The sequence below is a fragment of the Epinephelus lanceolatus genome, chromosome 16 (genome assembly GCF_041903045.1).
Source record: "Epinephelus lanceolatus isolate andai-2023 chromosome 16, ASM4190304v1, whole genome shotgun sequence".
NCBI lineage: Eukaryota > Metazoa > Chordata > Actinopteri > Perciformes > Serranidae > Epinephelus > Epinephelus lanceolatus.
Window position 1 is genome coordinate 34161525 of NC_135749.1, and position 13809 is coordinate 34175333.

The window sequence follows — 13809 nt, forward strand, 5'->3', positions numbered from 1 at the left end:
TTTGAGATGATGATCTTAATTTATTTTGATTGAAAAGTTAATGTATATTTAAGTTATTTGTTTTAAGTCTTTCATTAATGTTAAGAAATTTTCCATTTTGGGATTTTACAATAAAAATTGCATTTAGACTGTAAAAGATGGCCATCAGCACATTTTTTATGGCAGCTTTTTATCTTGCATCAAATAGTGAATTGCATACTGTATGCAGACTGTTGCATGTACAACTCACTAGCAGTACATATTGTACTGGTACTATTGAACTACAAGAAGCAAGACAGTTGCAAGCCTTCAAAGTTAGAGTTATGTAAAGCTTTTAATGCATCAGTTAGGTCCTAGAGATGTGGTGACAACAGCTGCGCAGCAGGGGCCCAATGTGATTTTTTTTCATGGGGCCCAAAATTCCTGACGGTGCCCCTGGGGGTCTTTGTTTTACAGGTGTGAAAGAGAAAATAATGACCAAAAAATATTCACTGCACTCTTAAGAGAGTGTGACAGAAAAGGTTTCATACCATGACACCCATTTTATTTTGCTAGATGTCCTGTTAATTCTTTTGGCAAAGGGATCTACGTTAATTTAAACACCTTAGAGAAAATGTAAACTCCGCAGTCTGTAACTGATCTTTTTTTGTAAATTTAAAAGCAGAACAGAATAAACAAAACACTGCTTCAATAAATATTCACATTATTTACTTAAAGAGACAAGACGCAGGTTTTTTCATGTTCAATGTAATATCATCAGTGTAGAAGATGATGTGACTGTGGTGTTACTTTAAGAAGATGCTTTATATGCTGATATGTTTCTAACATCTTATAAAAGTTTAATTGTATAAGTGTTCAGATGTTTTCATTTTATCATATGTTCAATCTGCCCTCAGAAATATAGGTGTCACTTTTGACCAGGCATTGACTCTTGAGCAGCATTTGAAGTGTCTGATCCACTTCTGTATTTTCCAGTCAAGATATCGTACAATGTTGTGCTGTACTGTACTGTCCGGTTCTGCCTTCCAGCTGTTGCTGCTTGTTCTTGTGATATTTCGGCCGCGCTTTGGAGAGCAGAGTTAAATGGTAAACAAACATGGCACAGTTCAAACTCAGTCCCATGCAGATATTTGCGAGTGGAGTCTTCTGACAGAGTGCCATCTGGAGTTCCTTATTTCCATAAGCGATATAACTCTTTTTCACCGTTTGTACACAGTTCAGGTGTTTAAAGCCATCTGAAAATCTTTGAGGTGTGTTTTGCTGTGGTTCTATGGCATGAGTGTGGTTTAAAAAATGGCTTCAATGAAATGTTCCTTTTATAAGTTACTGCCTCGCTACACTATGACAAATTTTATGATGTAAACGTAAAGTGAGCTTCCCCTGTTTGAAAGACTGGCATCTGCCACTGTGTGTGTGTGTATCTGTGTGTGTGTGTGTGTGTGTGTGTGTGTGTGTGTGTGTGTGTGTGTGTGTGTGTCCTCAGTGAAGTGTATCAGTCTCTGCAGTAGCTTCCAGCTGCAGCAGTTCAGTTTCTGTTCAGTCTGACTGAGGGAGGTTTTTGTACAACGCTTTTTCACTGTGTGAACACAGCTTGACTGTTGATTTCATGATAACTCTGACAGTAGTAAACTGCTGCATCTTCAGTCTGGACTCCACTGATGGTCAGAGTGAAGTCAGAGTTTGATCCACTGCCTGTAAAACGACCTGGAATCCCTGATGCTCGAGTGCTGGCAGAGTAAATGAGCAGTTTAGGAGTTTCTCCATCTTTCTGTTGGTACCAGGCTAAGAAGTTAGAGTTATAAACATCCTGACTGGTCCTACATGTGATGGTGACGGAGCCTCCCACAGTAGAGCTCACTGCTCCAGGCTGAGTCACTGTGACCTGACCTCTGGACTCTGAGGATACAGAGACACAAACATAAAGCAGCATCATGGTTTTGTCAGCTTCATTTCAGAGGGACAGATGTTGATAGAGGAGAGGAGTTTGATTCTCTGGACTTTACCTGTGAAGCAGCAGCAGAGGAGAGTCCAGATGAGGACGGAGATCAAAGTCATGTTTTTGATGAGGAGGATTTCTGTGGCCTCTGTTGTCATGAAGGACAGCTGTCAGTCATCCAGTGTTCAACTCTCAGGACTATAAACTCTCCCAGAGCACTGGAGCATGGTGCTGCTGATGCAAAGTGGCTCTCTATGGAAATGCTCTGACTGACTCCAACAGGGACTTGGATTACTCTGATGATGCTGACTATCAATGGATCAATCACTTTACCAGAGTGTAGTTAGAAATATCTCCAATTTGATAAAATTTTAACGACTTGATGACTTTTGTTTCAAAATGTTTGATTTAGGCACCTAAGGGCCAGCTGGAACATTTCAAAAAGTCATTTATTCCCTGTTCCATGCAGGCATTGAACACAGAACAGCTGCATCAGGGAACATTTATTTAATAAGAACTGCTTTCTTGCATTATTATAGAACTTATTTTCTGCTACCTCATCCATTTGCACGACTGTATATTGTATGCTGAACACTCTGTATGTTTTTAAAGGTGTGCTGTGTGCATTGTATCTACCTTTGGTGCACTAGAAGCCAAATAGAAATTCTACGCAGGTTGCCAATGACATCATTCTAATCTTATCAAGTCTAAAATTTTTTGTATTATTTTAATTAACTGCTGGAGAAAATTAACAAAAATTGCATTTGAAATTAAAAAAACATATCAAAAACATGCATTCTGGAATTCTGTGGCTCTGTGTTATTGTCAGTTTTCATGTTTTTGGCAAGATCTTACAAACAGAGACTGATTTTAGTGAGTTTGTTTGTGTCAAAGTCAGAGAGCCGTGTCTCTCTACAGTGAGAGGTTTTTGTACGGCGGCTCAATGGGTTTGTATCACTGTGGTGGACTTTTGGTGGAGGAACCAGACTGGATGTTGGACGTAAGTTTCTGCACAAATACTAGATAAACTGTTTTTAAAGTTATGTTTAAAAGTCTTTTTTGTAATGTCTGCAGTATTTATGTTATGTCATTGAAGTCAGAGCAGCTTTAATCAACATTTCTTTTTACATTTTCGTCATACTTGAAGTCAAACAGGTTGAAATGTAAAAAGATAAAACTGCAAACCAGTTTTACAAATGTTTATCAAGATTATATTCTTAATGTTTCACCTCAGTGATAACTATTTTTTTCTAATAAATTCAGAATCAGCTTTTTAAGAATAAACTAACGGTGACTGATTCATGTGGTTTCAAATTTTGAAAATCTTTTGAACAGTTTTAATGAGAATTGACATCAACATAAAGAACATTTGATTGTAGGAAGTGCAGTAATATATGCATTTGTTATGGCTGCCCAAAACAAACTGTAAAATGCATTTTACTAAAGTAATGTATCGTCAATGTTTGGGAGGAAAACGTTTAATAATTTGTCTAAATTCTGATATTTTATGTCCAGTGTAGTTTGATATATTTGAGGTCATTCTGTATGATGATTCTCTCTGTGCTGATTTGCATGAGAGGCTTCTTAAAGGGAAGTGAAACAATGTGTGAGTGAGTGACTGATGGAGCAGAAAAACCATCTGACAGAAACTCCTTAAAGGAGAAAATAGCTGTGTGGTCCCTGTCCTCTAAGCTGATTGGTGTCTCCTAGGTGATGTCCGTCCCACCCTGACGGTGCTGCCCCCCTCCAGTGAGGAGCTGCAGCAGGGGAAGGCCACGCTCATGTGTCTGGCCAACAAGGGCTTCCCCTCAGACTGGAGTCTGGCCTGGAAGGTGGACGGCAGCAGCAGCAGCAGCAGCAGCAGCAGCTGGGAGGAGAGCAGGAGCCCTGGGGTGCTGGAGAAGGACGGCCTCTACAGCTGGAGCAGCACCCTGAGGCTCCCTGCAGACCAGTGGAGGAAGGTGGGCTCTGTGACCTGTGAGGCCACCCAGGGCTCCCAGACTCCACTCTCAGAGACACTGAGGAGAGACCAGTGTTCCCAGTCCTGACCTGACTCACTGGGACTCTGCTGCTGGTTTTACTCTGCTACTGCTCTCAGTCTGCTCTCTGTCTCTCTCATGACGTTTCAGTGTGAACATGTTCTTGCTTGTGTTGATGGTTTCAATATTTCAAAGCAATAAAGATTTGATCAAATGTATCATATGAGTTCCGTCATGTGACTTCATTTCTTGGACATATGTTATATATTAGGAGCATTACTCAAACTAATGCACAAAAGCCACAACAGTAGTGAGCCTTTTTTTCAGACTAATTTTTCAGACTGTGGATAATCTTCTACTGCAGTTGCCATTATGGATCAATCAATTTATTTTGTTAACAATACACATGGTAAGACATTTCTAATAGTAAAACACAAAGCTCTCTGTTATTACTGATGTCTGTCCTGGAAGAAATGTCACCTGTTAAGTTTATGTGTTGTTAAATTCTACCTTTAAATTATACAGAAGATTTTAATTCAAAGCTCTTAATAATAAGAGGAACAGTGTATCATCTGCATAAATTGACATAACATGAATCTAATTTGAGATTTTCCACCAAATCATATTTAAATGAGACAGAGTAACTTCAACAAAGGACATGACATGAGAGAGATCAAAGGACAGTCTCTGTCTCTTAGTGTCTGCCAGCAGATTTGACACTTATGTAACACACATATATGTGTAGATATAGTTAAAGTGTCAATTATGTCTTTTGTATTTTTATAATTCCAGGTCATATAAAGCCTGTTTACATTTACATGAGTGGCAGGAGCTCAGTTTGTTGGGACTTGGCTTGGGAACCAGAGGGTCCCCAGTTCAAGTGCCTGTGCCGACTGAACACAGAGTGGGGACTGGGAGCTGAAGAGCTGTCATTGAGCAAGGCACCAAAGCCTCAACTGCTTCGGGCACTTATCCATGGACAGTCCCCTCATCACTCCATTAATGCATGTGTATGGGTACATGTGTGTGTATTTTGGGCCTGTGTGTGTGTGTGTGTGTGTGTCCTCAGTGAAGTGTATCAGTCTCTGCAGTAGCTTCCAGCTGCAGCAGTCAGTTCAGTTTCTGTTCAGTCTGACTGAGGGAGGTTTTTGTACGACGCTTTTTCACTGTGTGAACAACCACTGACTGTTGATGACATGAAAACTCTGACAGTAGTAAACTGCTGCATCTTCAGTCTGGACTCCACTGATGGTCAGAGTGAAGTCAGAGTTTGATCCACTGCCTGTAAAACGACCTGGAATCCCTGATGCTCGAGTGCTGGTGCGGTAAATGAGCAGTTTAGGAGTTTCTCCATCTCTCTGTTGGTACCAGGCTAAGTAGTTAGAGTTATAAACATCCTGACTGGTCCTACATGTGATGGTGACAGAGCCTCCCACAGTAGAGCTGATTGCTCCAGGCTGAGTCACTGTGACCTGACCTCTGGACTCTGAGGATACAGAGACACAAACATAAAGCAGCATCATGGTTTTGTCAGCTTCATTTCAGAGGGACAGATGTTGATAGAGGAGAGGAGTTTGATTCTCTGGACTTTACCTGTGAAGCAGCAGCAGAGGAGAGTCCAGATGAGGACGGAGATCAAAGTCATGTTTTTGATGAGGAGGATTTCTGTGGCTTCTGTTGTCATGAAGGACAGCTGTCAGTCATCCAGTGTTCAACTCTCAGGACTATAAACTCTCCCAGAGCACTGGAGCATGGTGCTGCTGATGCAAAGTGGCTCTCTATGGAAATGCTCTGACTGACTCCAACAGGGACTTGGATTACTCTGATGATGCTGACTATCAATGGATCAATCACTTTATCAAAGTATTGATTAGGAATGTGTTACTTCCTTTTTATAAAAAGCTTTGGTTTGAGTTGGATGAGTTGATTTACTTGCAGAATATTATGATGAATTCCCACTTATTCACAGCCACACAAATCACCATCACTGTGGGATGTATTCAGACAAAATGTATTTTCATTTATCATAATCTACAATAAACATAGGTTCATGATAATTATATATATCAGGATTATTAATGGGAGGATTTATAGGACAGTTTTCCTTTGGAATTTTTACATTTATTTGAATTTGTTCTCCAAACTTTGTGAATCAGTCTCTAAACGGTTAAACCAGTTATTACACAATCTGGGTAAACTGGGAATATTTTTGGTGAGTTTGTTTGTGTCAAAGTCAGAGAGCCGTGTCTCTCTACAGTGAGAGGTTTTTGTACGGCGGCTCAGTGAGTTTGTATCACTGTGGTACACGTTCGGTGGAGGAACCAGACTGGATGTTGGAAGTAAGTCAGATGTTTAAAATGTTTATTTTTTCAGCAGCCATGTTTTCTTTATATTATATATTTAACAGGCAAGAAACAGTAGTTGCCTTTCCATTTTGTTTTTAGACATATTTTGCATTAAAGGACAAAGTTAGTGTTTGAATGAGAAAAGCAAAAGTCCATTGTAATGAAAATAAAACATGAAGCTAGAAGATAAATCTTTATTTCTTACTTTAATGGTTAAGTTTCATCTTGAGGGCTTGTAGATTTACTTCAGTGTGTCAAAGTCAGAGAGCCGTGTCTCTCTACAGTGAGAGGTTTTTGTACGGCGGCTCAATGAGTTTGTGTCACTGTGGTGGACTTTTGGTGGAGGAACCAGACTGGATGTTGGAAGTAAGTTTCTGCACAAATACTAGATAAACTGTTTTAAAGTTATGTTTAGAAGTCTGTTTTGTAATGTCTGCAGTATTTATGTTATGTTATTGAAGTCAGAGCAGCTTTAATCAACATTTCTTTGTACATTTTCATCATACTTGAAGTCAAACAGGTTGAAATGTAAAAAAAAACTGCAAACCAGTTTTACAAATGTTTATCAAGAGTATTTTCTTAATGTTCAACCTCAGTGATTACTATTTTTTTCTAATAAATTGAGAATCAACTTTTTAGGAATAAACTAACGGTGATTGATTCATGTGGTTTCAAATTTTGAAAATGTTTTGAACAGTTTTAATGAGAATTGACATCAACATAAAGAACATTTGATTGTAGGTAGTGCAGTAATACATGCATTTTTTATGCACAAGAAAAAATGTAAAATGCATTTTACTAAAGTAATGTATCGTCAATGTTTGGAAGGAAAACGTTTAATAATTTGTCTAAATTCTGACATTTTCTGTCCAGTGCAGTTTGATATATTTGAGGTCATTCTGTATGATGATTCTCTCTGTGCTGATTTGCATGAGAGGCTTCTTAAAGGGAAGTGAAACAATGTGTGAGTGAGTGACTGATGGAGCAGAAAAACCATCTGACAGAAACTCCTTAAAGGAGAAAATCAACTCTCACACAGTAAAGGTGTCCAAGTGTCTGATGGTTGATTGACAGCTGTGTGGTCCCTGTCCTCTAAGCTGATTGGTGTCTCCTAGGTGATGTCCGTCCCACCCTGACGGTGCTGCCCCCCTCCAGTGAGGAGCTGCAGCAGGGGAAGGCCACGCTCATGTGTCTGGCCAACAAGGGCTTCCCCTCAGACTGGAGTCTGGCCTGGAAGGTGGACGGCAGCAGCAGCAGCAGCAGCAGCAGCAGCTGGGAGGAGAGCAGGAGCCCTGGGGTGCTGGAGAAGGACGGCCTCTACAGCTGGAGCAGCACCCTGAGGCTCCCTGCAGACCAGTGGAGGAAGGTGGGCTCTGTGACCTGTGAGGCCACCCAGGGCTCCCAGACTCCACTCTCAGAGACACTGAGGAGAGACCAGTGTTCCCAGTCCTGACCTGACTCACTGGGACTCTGCTGCTGGTTTTACTCTGCTACTGCTCTCAGTCTGCTCTCTGTCTCTCTCATGACGTTTCAGTGTGAACATGTTCTTGCTTGTGTTGATGGTTTCAATATCTCAAAGCAATAAAGATTTGATCAAATGTATCATATGAGTTTCATGTGACTTCATTTCTAGGACATATGTTATATATTAGGAGCATTACTCAAACTAATGCACAAAAGCCACAACAGCAGTGAGTCTTTTTTTCAGACTAATTTTAATGGGTTTCAGACTGTGGATATTCTTCTACTGCAGTTTCCATGATAGATCAATCAATTTATTTTAGTAACAATACACATGGTAAGACATTTCTAATAGTAAAACACAAAGCTCTCTGTTATTACTGATGTCTGTCCTGGAAGAAATTTCTCCAGTTAAGTTTGTGTGTTGTTAAATTCTGCCTATAAATTATTGTGCAGATTTTAATTCAAAGCTCTTAATAATAAGAGGAACAGTGTATCATCTGCAAAAAGTCACATAACATGAATCTAATTTGAGATTTTCCACCAAATCACATTTAAATGAGACAGAGTAACTTCAACAAAGGACATGACATGAGAGAGATCAAAGGACAGTCTCTGTCGCTTAGTGTCTGCCAGCAGATTTGACACTTATGTAACACACTTATATGTGTAGATATAGTTAAAGTGTCAATGACGTGTCTTTTGTATTTTTATAATTCCAGGTCATATAAAGCCTATTTACATTTACATTTGCATGAGTGGCAGGAGCTCAGTTTGTTGGGACTTGGCTTGGGAACCAGAGGGTCCCCAGTTCAAGTGCCTGTACCGACTGAACACAGAGTGGGGACTGGGAGCTGAAGAGCTGTCATTGAGCAAGGCACCAAAGCCTCAACTGCTTCGGGCACTTTCCATGGACAGTCCCCTCATCTGTCCATTAATGCATATGTATGGGTCCTGTTTGTGTATGTGTGTGTATTTTGGGCCTCTGTGTGTGTGTGTGTGTGTGTGTGTGTCCTCAGTGAAGTGTATCAGTCTCTGCAGTAGCTTCCAGCTGCAGCAGTCAGTTCAGTTTCTGTTCAGTCTGACTGAGGGAGGTTTTTGTATGACGCTTTTTCACTGTGTCAACGAATACTGACTGTTGATGTAATGATAACTCTGACAGTAGTAAACTGCTGCATCTTCAGTCTGGACTCCACTGATGGTCAGATGTCTCCTCTCGTCCTAAATTTGTTTCAAGTGACTAGTGACATAAAAATAATAGTTAGACACACCTAAAAGATTTTCAGATGGGTTTAAACACCTGAACTGTGTACAAACGGTGAAAATGAGCTATATCGCTTATGGAAATAAGCAACTCCAGATGGCACTCTGTCAGAAGACTCCACTCACAAATATCCGCATGAGACTGAGTTCAAAATGTGAAGCACTGTCAATCACAAAGGGGTTCAGCCTTTTAGACAATTCCTCCAATCATCATGCATACACCGAGCGTCCTCTCCTGGCCACCGCTCCATTAGGTCCCACGGAAGTTAAAGGGAAATTTCAGTTTATTTCAAGCTGTCTCCTCCCGTCCTAAATTTGTTTCAAGTGACTAGTGACATAGAAATAATAGTTAACATGTTAGCCGTTAGCCTAGATACAGCCGGGGCGCATAGTAGCGTCAGACCTGTTAAAACGTAAGTGAACGGGCATCCTTTCAGGTGCAAAGTTAGTCCACTAAACAAGCTTTTTCTCCACAAAGACCGCCTCATATCGTTAGGATAAATGTCAGAGAACTTATAGAAAACGACATGTAAACGTGTTGTCTTACCTTACTGGTGTGCTGCCATGTTTGTTTACCATTTAGCTCTGCTTTCCAAAGCGCGGCCGAAATATCGCGAGAACAAGCAGCGATCTCATACCGTGCCTGAAATATCGCGAGAACAAACAGCAACAGCTGGAAGACAGAACCGGACAGTAGCCTGAAAAGTTCATTCATTTATTTTATGAAAGATTTATAGAATAATGGCTGACTTTTTGCCAGACTTCAACTTTGTGGAGGAGGAATTAGATTTTGCAGAGTTTGATGGCCACCCTTATTTATTTGAGCCAGAATACACTGAGGAAGAGCTTTGTGAAATTGAAGAATGGAGGAGGAGAGAGAGAGAGGCGCAACAGGTAGAGGACGAGAGAGGAGAAATGGCTGCTGCAAGGCTGTGTAGCTCTGGAGATTGGTGGTGTACCTGTGAATGCTGTGCCCCAGTGCCCACAGAAGAGGAATGCCTCTGTTGCAAGGAATGGGACCGGTTGCAGCCTTATTTTCAAGGTCTGGATGTGACCGAGGACGAGACACTAGAGGGCTGCATTGGGACTTTGCTGCGGGCGGGAACAGGCGGCTAAAAAAAAACACTGTGGGATCTTGGTGCACATGCATGAGCGTTTCCACTCTATATTTATTCATAAATGGACAAATATGCCCTGAACCAGCTTTCATACCAATTTGCCGCTTGCTCCACCTGTCTGTGTGTCTGTCTGTAAGCTCCATCTGTCATGAGACAAACATGAAAGAAGACGTGCAGTTTATTGTGTTTCACCGGCGACGAGCTGTCATTACGCCCATCTGCGTGCTCTTTATAACTCACTGTGTGAACCTATGTTGCATAATAAAGATTTGCCCCCTCGTAATTTTTAACCGCCCCCTCAGTAACTTCATCCTGGCGCCAGGCCTGCCTTAACCTCAATCACTGCGTGATTATATAAAGGTAGAAAAATAAATAAAATACAGAGGAGGAGAATAGAATATGAAACAGCCTTTATTTCATTAAAAACTAAATGAAAACAATGAAATAGGAGCACTACTCCTGACCAGTGCGTCAAAAGACATGCAGACCAGGGAAACGATACAAACAACCCCATGAATCTCTTTATTAATAGCCTATAAAATGACATGTTTTGTGCTGCGGGACGGGAGAAGACACAAAATCATCGATCTCTATTATTGTGCGGGCATAAATTCTCAGAGTTTTGTGGGTGCGGGCAGCAGTGGACATACACATTGCGGGAGCAGGCAGGAGTGTAATACACACGTTGCGGTTGCGGGCGGTAATGGTCAGAAATTCAGCGGGAGCGGGCAGGAGCGGGTTGAAGAAAACAGTCCCGTGCAGGGCTCTACGAGACACCTCCACCTGGAGTAGTATCCAGCTGGGCTTTATCTAGAGCTCGCGAGATTTCAGGCACGCTATGAGATCGCTACTTGTTGTCGCAATATTTCGGCCGCGCTTTGGAAAGCAGAGCTAAATGGTAAACAAACATGGCAGCACACCGGTAAGGTAAGACAACACGTTTACATGTTGTTTTCTATATGTTCTCTGACATTTATCCTAACGATATGAGGCGGTCTTTGTGGGAAAAAAGCTTGTTTAGTGGACTAACTTTGCACTTGAAGGTTGCCCTTTCACTTACATTTTAACAGGTCTGACGCTACTATGCGCCCCGGCTGTATCTAGGCTAACGGCTAACATGCTAACTATTATTTCTATGGCACTAGTCACTTGAAACAAATTTAGGACGAGAGGAGACAGGTTGAAATAAACTGAAATTTCCCTTTAACTTCCGTGGGACCTAATGGAGCGGTGGCCAGGACGCTCGGTGTATGCATGATGATTGGAGGAATTGTCTAAAAGGCTGAACCCCTTTGTGATTGACAGTGCTTCACATTTCGAACTCAGTCTCATGCAGATATTTGCGAGTGGAGTCTTCAGACAGAGTGCCATCTGGAGTTCCTTATTTCCATAAGCGATATAGCTCATTTTCACCGTTTGTACACAGTTCAGGTGTTTAAACCCATCTGAAAATCTTTGAGGTGTGTTTTGCTGTGGTTCTATGGCATGAGTGTGGTTGAAAAACTGCTTCAATGAAATGTTCCTTTTATAAGTTACTGCCTCGCTACACTATGACAAATTTTATGATGTAAACTTAAAGTGAGCTTCCCCTGTTTGAAAGACCAGCAGCCGCCACTGCTTTGTGTGTGTGTGTGTGTGTGTGTGTGTCCTCAGTGAAGTGTATCAGTCTCTGCAGTAGCTTCCAGCTGCAGCAGTCAGTTCAGTTTCTGTTCAGTCTGACTGAGGGAGGTTTTTGTACGACGCTTTTTCACTGTGTGAACACGTTCTGACTGTTGATGTAATGATAACTCTGACAGTAGTAAACTGCTGCATCTTCAGTCTGGACTCCACTGATGGTCAGAGTGAAGTCAGAGTTTGATCCACTGCCTGTAAAACGACCTGGAATCCCTGATGCTCGAGTGCTGGCAAGGTATATGAGCAGTTTAGGAGTTTCTCCATCTCTCTGTTGGTACCAGGCTAAGGCATGGTTGCTGCTCCAAGTATAAACATCCTGACTGGTCCTACATGTGATGGTGACGGAGCCTCCCACAGCAGAGCTCACTGCTCCAGACTGAGTCACTGTGACCTGACCTCTGGACTCTGAGGATACAGAGACACAAACATAAAGCAGCATCATGGTTTTGTCAGCTTCATTTCAGAGGGACAGATGTTGATAGAGGAGAGGAGTTTGATTCTCTGGACTTTACCTGTGAAGCAGCAGCAGAGGAGAGTCCAGATGAGGACGGAGATCAAAGTCATGTTTTTGATGAGGAGGATTTCTGTGGCTTCTGTTGTCATGAAGGACAGCTGTCAGTCATCCAGTGTTCAACTCTCAGGACTATAAACTCTCCCAGAGCACTGGAGCATGGTGCTGCTGATGCAAAGTGGCTCTCTATGGAAATGCTCTGACTGACTCCAACAGGGACTTGGATTACTCTGATGATGCTGATTATCAATGGATCAGTCACTTTACCAGAGTATTGATTAGGTTAAGTAAGTTTCTTCACAAATACTAGATACCATATTGTTATGTTTTAAATTCTGATTTGTAATATTTGCAATAGATTAAAAAAAACTGAGTTTATTATTCATGTTTTTATTTCTCCTCCTTAACCATGGAGAGTGACTCACAGTGGCTTCACAAAATTCCATCACACTGGGATTTAAAAAAAAAAGCTTGAAATATAGAGATGATAAAACTGCAAACTCACAAAACTGTTTTCCAAATGTTTTCTGAGATTATATCTAAATGTTCCTGCTAAATAATACCTGTTTTTAGAACAAATTAAGAATCAGTTGTTAAATATTGTTGAACAGAGTGAAGATAAAAGTGGGTATTAGAAAATGTGCAAGATCACTTCATCTTGTCATCTAGTGTTTTAGATTTTGAAAATCTTTTTAACACTTTTTTTTAATGATGACTGAAATCCACATGAAGAACATTTGATTGTAATCTGTTTAATTTCTAATTTTGGTTCTGTTTCCACTAAATATGCCATTAATACGTAATGGTTAGTCAAGGTTTTGGATAAGAAAGAATTTTTCCAAATTCTGATATTTTATGTCCAGTGTAGTTTGATATATTTGAGGTCATTCTGTATGATGATTCTCTCTGTGCTGATTTGCATGAGAGGCTTCTTAAAGGGAAGTGAAACAATGTGTGAGTGAGTGACTGATGGAGCAGAAAAACCATCTGACAGAAACTCCTTAAAGGAGAAAATAGCTGTGTGGTCCCTGTCCTGTAAGCTGATTGGTGTCTCCTAGGTGATGTCCGTCCCACCCTGACGGTGCTGCCCCCCTCCAGTGAGGAGCTGCAGCAGGGGAAGGCCACGCTCATGTGTCTGGCCAACAAGGGCTTCCCCTCAGACTGGAGTCTGGCCTGGAAGGTGGACGGCAGCAGCAGCAGCAGCAGCAGCAGCAGCTGGGAGGAGAGCAGGAGCCCTGGGGTGCTGGAGAAGGACGGCCTCTACAGCTGGAGCAGCACCCTGAGGCTCCCTGCAGACCAGTGGAGGAAGGTGGGCTCTGTGACCTGTGAGGCCACCCAGGGCTCCCAGACTCCACTCTCAGAGACACTGAGGAGAGACCAGTGTTTCCAGTCCTGACCTGACTCACTGGGACTCTGCTGCTGGTTTTACTCTGCTACTGCTCTCAGTCTGCTCTCTGTCTCTCTCATGACGTTTCAGTGTGAACATGTTCTTGCTTGTGTTGATGGTTTCAATATCTCAAAGCAATAAAGATTTGATCAAATG

The 13809-nt window shown here is 41.6% G+C and overlaps 3 pseudogenes across 1 annotated transcript; all 3 read left to right on the forward strand.

The window, feature by feature from the left end:
* Positions 1–3631: 3631 nt before the first annotated feature.
* On the forward strand, positions 3632–4115 carry LOC144467389 (Ig kappa-b4 chain C region pseudogene; annotated as a pseudogene).
* A 3245-nt stretch (positions 4116–7360) lies between these two features.
* Positions 7361–7841, forward strand: LOC144467308 (Ig kappa-b4 chain C region pseudogene; annotated as a pseudogene). The gene has a single exon (XR_013493576.1). The product of XR_013493576.1 is annotated as an Ig kappa-b4 chain C region pseudogene (transcript).
* A 5497-nt stretch (positions 7842–13338) lies between these two features.
* On the forward strand, positions 13339–13809 carry LOC144467433 (Ig kappa-b4 chain C region pseudogene; annotated as a pseudogene).